Below are 7504 nucleotides of genomic sequence, written 5' to 3' on the forward strand. Positions count from 1 at the left end.
TCCACGACTCCACGGTAAGCTCTCTCTCTCTCTCTCTCTCTCTCTCTCTCTCTCTCTCTCCCACCATCTTGCTCATCGTATGGGTTTGTTCTATATGTAGAACTGGCCTCTTCATTGTCCAATCAACCTGATCTTTCATTTAGAAACTGCTCCCAAAAGACATCATTTACTATAACAGGAGTCACTACATGCCCGTGATTGTTATTTTGTACACTAAGAACCAGATTTTTGCTCATAGGAATAAATATAGTATCCGGTTCTTTATTATTGGTAGTAACTTTGAATCTGGGGATTTGTTTGCTCATTTTATAATACAGAACTGAGCTTACTAACGCTTGAATGCTTGAGACCTTTGCAAATTTGATCTAATTCCCTTTATATTCGTGACTGGGATCAAATTGTATTCCTCAGGGCCAAAAGGATATAACTTTCTTTCTTAAATGCAGGATAAAGCCAAATTCAATTGCAGTTCTTAAGAATTATATGATCTTTCTTCTTTCAATTAGATGGTAATGTATTGTTGATTCATAGTCATTGCACTTAATAAATATGAGATACATATATGTGTGTGTGTGTGTGTATCTATATATCTAGAGTCCTGAAATGGTACACCACCATGCACCGGTATCGGAATATTTCTTTCCAGTACCTAAACAAGAAGGGTCACCAAAATGGATGTTAAAAATTTGGCCAGGACTCTTTTTCTGTGTTTTATTTTGCAGATTTTCCAATATATACCCATAATGTGTATATTTATATCTTTTCTTTCATAGATTTAGATATTTTTCTTTCTTCGTATTGTATATTATATACTTCTAGTTGAAGGTGTGTGTGTGTGTGTATTTAAGTAAAAGATTAGGTTTCAATATTAACATAGTTCTTGTAGTTTTTGGATAGTTTAATCCACCATGCTTTCAACTTTGATTAAATTAGACATTTTGTCAGGACATTGTTGTTAATCTGTTAAAATACCACACCAACAGAAATGAATATGTCAAGTGTCATTAAAAAAATTAAAAGTTTAAAAAATCATTCAAGTACAAAAAAGAGCCTAAACTGCCCAAATCAATCCATGTAGTGCCTAGGTTGTACCTATATATTGCCTAGGACAACCCAAGCTGCATCTGGGTGCCAACCCAGGCGTCAACACCCTAAGTGCGACCTAGGTTGTGACACTCATGTGGTCCAATCTTTCTCTCCTTTTGGTTTTCTAATTTTTTATTTCGAAAGAATAGATGAACTAGTTTAAATGACATGGCAATCAATAATTATTATTGACATGACAATCTAATGGACGGTGGAAATATGATTTGATCAAAGTTGAAACATACAGAATATAAAGATTAAAAATTAAAATCTAAGACTTATCGCTTCAGTTAAATTACAAGAATTTTTCTTTTTAATTTGCCAAACTGCAGTTACAATTTCTCTCTCTTTTAAAGAGATGTCCTATTTGCGGGTGTTAGAATCCAAGATCTCACCCTCCCCCTTTTTTACTACAAAGAAAGGACATATCAATTGAATTACAAGTTAACTGATAAGGATAATGGTAGATGGTATATGGGATCTCACATTGCTTGAGAATGAGAGGTTCTTGCTCTTTATAATGTTGCAATGAGGCTCAAATTGTATCATTGACTAGTTCTGTTGGAGTATAGGTAATGTGGTTTGAGCTTTCCATTGGGGTGTTACAAATGGTATCAAAGTTTATTCCAACTATAAATGTGGGACTTGAGCCGTGCCACCTACAACGAACAGGCCCGACGAGGACGTCGGGAATTTAAAGGGGGTAGATTGTAATACCTCATATGATAAGGATAAGAGTAGGTGGTGTATAGGATCCCACATTGTTTGGGATGGAGAAGTTCTTGCTCTTTATAAGGTTCCAATTGTATTATTGACTAGTCCTTTTGGAGTATAGACCCTGTAGTTTGGACCTTCCATTTGGGTGTTGCAACACATGAAGTATACAAATGCTGAAACCTAGTTACAAGTTAGGAACTAGAGAGAGAAACAAGAAAATCATGGACACTAGTTTCATTAAAGACATTGGCTGAAGCCCAAATAAATGAGGTATTTAAGAAGAAACGTCTAAGTTCATCCACTGAGCGTTCCTTATCTTCAAAACACCAATCATTCCTTTTGACCCAGATACACCACACAAGACATAAATGAATCATATTCCAAACAATAGCAGTATGAGAGTTACCCCTTAGACCTCTCCAACAAGCAAATAGAAACCCCAAGGGGTTGGCCCAAGTGGCGAAGGCCTTGGTCTTGGGGTATCACTCCCTTCAAGGTCCAAGATTCAAGTGGGAGAGGCCTGTTAGTGGTGCTAGAAGGGAGGAAGGGGGAAGGGTGGACGAATTTTAGGGATACCTTGAAGGGGCTCACCTTTCCTTCCCTTATTTCGAGTGGAGAAACAGAGTGGTCGGCGGAGACGGAGGCACATCACGGGTGGTTCATTCACGTTCAACGGTAGTAGGTTTACGGACGTACAACGAGATGACCCAAGCTCAAAGGGTTATGCCTCGAGCCTTGAAGCATGCAGTGTTGCCAGGTGTTTTCATTTCAGAAGGTGCTCAGAGAGGAGAGGAAGATGGCAGTGTGATGTTGGGTGCAAATGAGGAAAAAATGATAAAAGTGTTGGCTGAGATGGAGGAAAGAGAGGGGGTATTAATGGAAGATATAAACTAGCTTAAATGTTGCATTAAAAGAAAGGGGATTATTTAGATGGGCTTGGCCTAAGACTCGGGCTTTAAGGATGTAAGGCAAACGATTCAGACTAGGCCTTCAAAGGGCACTGGGCCGAGCAAGTCTTCAGGCCCTAAGTTTGTTTGGAAGGAATCTCAGGTGTCGGCCGATATATCGGCCAAGGGCTTGAGCCACCTTCCTAAGGCGTCGACACAAGTTCCGCCAGACCCCATATCAACACAGAAAGATTCGTCGGTTGCCGTCGAACATCATGGCGGGTCTCAATGGTCACCTCGACGAGAGGAAATGGAGGAGGTGGATGAGGCTTCATCGAGATAGGTTTCAATGGGGGAGGTTCCTTCGAGGGAGGGAGGTTCCTTCGAGGGAACTAGTCCCACGGGTGGGTGAATTATTTGTCGGAGGAAGTGGCAAGAGTGATGTAGTTAGGCTCTTTGAGGCGTTGAATTTAACTGAGGCGTTGAATGGGAATTTAACTGAGGCGTTGTATGGGGAGCGCAATTGGGCTCTCTCAACAGGGGCAGGACCACTAGAAGATCCACTCAGAGGGGCTAAGAAGGGTGGTGGTGCTATGGGGGAGGAGGAGATTCTGTGTGGGGGAGATGAACTGAAGGAGTTGGGTAGCCCCACTCCTTTGTGTGCTATCCCACCCATTTCAGTCCCTAAGTCACCAGATTGGGTGCTGGAAAAAGTGGCAGAATTACAACAGTGGGTCGAGATTTTGTGTGAAGATTATGAGGAGCAATTTAAGGCCCTTTTAGTGGCTATCGAAGCAGGTAGATCAACAGCCATGAAGTCAGTGGTTAAAAAAGATAGAGAGCTAAAAAGGTTGGCGTGCACTATTAATTATGGTAATAAGGAGGGCAGTGTTGGGTGGGAAAGGGTGAAGGGGTGGGGGAGTTGTTTACCCCATCCATCCTAAAGTTTTATTGTGGAATGCTAGGGGGATCAACGAAGTCAATAAGCGACTTCACATTCGATCCCTCCTTTGTAGTTGGAAAGTCGATATCCTTTGTCTTCAAGAGACCAAGCTGCATTATGTTGACAGAAATATCATTCATAGCTTATGGGGTTGTTCGCTTGTGGGGTGGACCTTTTTAGCCTCCTTAGGGGCCTTAGGTGGGGTGTTGTTGATTTGGGATAGGAGAGGGGTGGAACTAGTAGAGGTTTAGCGTGGACATTATTCTATTGCTGGGTCTTTCAAGAACATTAAGGGTGGGTGGTAGTGGGCTCTTGCAGGAGTGTATGTGCCTAATGTTAATAGAGACAGAAGTTATTTGTGGGAGGAACTGGCGGGCTTGTATCCTTTATGGGAACTCCCTTGGGTTGTGTGTGAGGACTTTAATGTTGTTTGTTTCCCTAGTGAAAGGGAGGGGGCCTCCTCTTTGACAAGGGAGATGGAGCATTTCTCGGAGCTGATTTTTTATCTTAATTTGATTGATCTCCCCTTGCAGGGGGGAGCTTTATGTGGTCCAACAGTAGAGGGGGGTTAAGGTTGGATAGATTTCTAATTTCTATTGCCTGGAAGTCTCAGTTTCCATATTTATGTCAGAAGAGATTGCATCGGGTTTGCTCAAACCATTTTCCCATTATGTTAGATTGTGGGGGCATTCATGGGGGGTAAAAGTTATTTCAAATTTGAGAATATGTGGTTAAATCGACTGATTTCGTGGAGAGGGTGAGGAATTGGTGGGCCTCCTATTCTTTCCAGGGCACATCCAGTTTCACGGTGGCTAACAAGTTAAAAGCTCTTAAGTTTGACTTAAAGAGGTGGAATATTTAGGTTTTTAGACACATGGATGAGCAAGAGAGTTTCTATGGGAGGAGTTGAATTCTCTAGAAGCAGGGGGGGCTAATGAGGAGAACTCTTTGAGGAAGGTTGAGGTGGTGGCAGAGATAGAGAGGGTTTTGTTGTTGGAAGAAATCTCTTGGAGACAAAAATCTAGGATGTCATGGTTGAAGGAGGGAGACAAGTGTACTAAGTTCTTCCACAAAATGGCAAACTTGCATGGGCGGAACAATGTTATAGAGGGTATTCGATCGAGAGAGACGTTGTATCAAGCACTGGAGGATGTTCAAGATCATATAGTGAGCTACTATGAGGAGCTTCTTAAAGAGTCGGTGGGATGGCGCCCCAAGTTGGATGGTTTGTCTTTTGACCAGCTAGATGATAGTATTGCTAGGTGGTTGGAGAGACCATTTGAGAAGGACGAAATGCATCAAGTGGTGCGCAGTATGTATAAAGACAAAGCCTCAGGTCTTGATGGTTTTTCTTTGGCTTTCTTCAAGAGTGTTGGGATGTGGTGAAGGATTATGTGATGCGGGTTTCAAGAGTTTCATCTTTGTCACAAGTTTGAGAAGTCCCTTAATGCCACTTTTATTTCTCTCATACCGAAAATTGCGGGAGCCATGGAGTTGAAAGATTTTCGACCCATAAGTTTGGTAAGAGGGATTTATAAAATCATTTCAAAGGTGCTAGCAAGTTGCAAGAGTTTGGTGATGGATGATATAATCTCCAAACCTCAGAATGCATTTGTTCGGGGTCATCAAATTACGGATTCAGTTTTGATAGTGAACGAGTGCTTGGACATCCCAATTGAGGGATGGTACCTTGGGAGTCTTTTGCAAGCTAGATATGGAGAAGGCTTACGACCATATATGTTGGGATTTTTTGCTATATATGTTAAGGAGTTGTGGATTTGGTGATAGGTGGTGTGGTTGGGTTAAATATTGTGTTTCTACTGCCTGGTTCTCCGTGCTAGTCAATGGGGAATCTTGTGGTTTTTTTCAGAGTTCGAGGGGTTTGAGACAAGATCCGTTTTCTCCTTTCCTATTTGTCGTAGTAATGGAGGCGTTGAGTCGAATGTTGGAAGCTGCGGTAAGGGGATCGGTTCTTGGCTGGTTTTTCTGCAGGAAATAATAGTAATGGGTTATTTATCTCCCATTTATTGTATGCGGATGATACTTTAATTTTTTGTGATGCGGATAATGGACAACTTAAAGCTTTAAGAGCTGTACTCCTGTGTTTTGAGGCGGTTTCAGGTCTCAGATAGCAGATAATGCGGCTAAATTAATATGTCTAGGAGCGTGCATAAATTAACTAATTTGCTGCACAGCAAAAGAAACATCAGGGTGAGATCACTTCCTGCGTATATTTGTGCTGGTGTAACAATGTACCATTCGGAGTAATTTGCACCCCAAGGCCAAGAAAGTACTGCAGGGGACTAAGATCTTTCATGTGAAAAGAGGCCTTGAGATGCTGTTGTAATTGCTGAATTAACTCAGTATCAGATCCAGTAATCACAATGTCATCAACATATACTAGAAACAATACAATTCCTGTACAAGTCTTGCGAAGAAAAAGAGAGGAATCAAATTGACTCTTGAGTAAAATGAAAAGCAAGCAGGGTAGAGCGAAATTTATCAAAGCATGCATGCGGATCCTATTTCAGTCCATACAAGAATTAGCGTAGCTGGCAAACATCTGAGGAAGGTGTAGCAAACATGCCGGGAGGTGGAGACATATAAATTTCTTCCTTAAAATTCCCATGCAGAAAAACATTATTCACATCCGTCTACCGGAGAGACCACCCTTGCGACATAGCAAGTGCCAAGATAGTCCGCATCGTGGTTATTTTGGCAACATGTGCAAATGTCTCTTCATAATCAATACCATACTCCTGCCAATTCCCAAGAGCCACGAAACGAGCCTTATATCTGTCCAGTGAGCCATCAGAGCGAAACTTGACTGAGTACACCTATTTACAACCAATAGGTTTGACACCAAAGGGACAAGTCACAAGATTCCAAAATATGATTGTCTTGAAGAGCTTGGATTTCTTATTGCATGGCCTGTTGCCAACATGCTTGGATGGTTGCCTGGGTATAAGAGTGGAACAGAAACAGTATCGAGAATAGCAGTAAGCAAGGTATGAGGAAAACCATACCTATTCGATGGATGTGTAACCCGGGTGGAGCGCCGAGGTATATGAAACGCAGAATCAGATGATGGATTAGTGTTTGGAAGGGGCGTTGAAGTAGGAGGAAGACGTCGATGATACACCACACCTAGTATAATAGAAGAAGACACATCATCAAAAGCCGGAAGAAGAATAATTGGAGGATCTGAAACAACCTGAGACTGAAAAAAATATTGATTTATGAAGAAAATCACATTCCGGGAGATTCAGAATTTGTTTGCATGAGCATCATAACAAACAAATTCTTTTTGAGTAGGACTATATCCCATAAAGGCACATGTGACAGACTTGGTAGCAAGCTTGTGACGTTTAACAAGTGGTAGATGAACAAAACAAATACACCCAAAAGTATGAAATGATTTATATCCAGGGGATATGTCAAATAATCGAATATAGGGAGAATCATAATTTAGAGTGATAGTAGACAAACGATTGATCAAATAGACAGCAATAGATAAAGCTTCTACCCGTAACTTAGAAAGTATAAAAGAATCAATCAACAAAGTATGAATGACATCTAAGAGATGACGATTCTTACGCTCAGCGACTCCATTTTGTTGAGGGGTATAAGGACAAGAACGCGGGGAAATAATCCCTTTTTGTTGAAGGGTATAAGGACAAGAACGCTGGGAAATAATCCCCTTTTGCTGAAGCAAAGTCTGAAAAGAATGAGACATGTACTCCCCCCTAAGTCGGAGCGTAAAGTTTTGATACAAGTACTGAACTGTGTCTCGACAAGGCAACAACTTTTTGAATGATAGAAAACATGTTAGCTTTAGAACAGAGAAAACATATCTAAGTGAATTGACTAT

Source organism: Carya illinoinensis, chromosome 9 (genome assembly GCF_018687715.1).
Source record: "Carya illinoinensis cultivar Pawnee chromosome 9, C.illinoinensisPawnee_v1, whole genome shotgun sequence".
NCBI classification, from domain to species: Eukaryota; Viridiplantae; Streptophyta; class Magnoliopsida; order Fagales; family Juglandaceae; genus Carya; species Carya illinoinensis.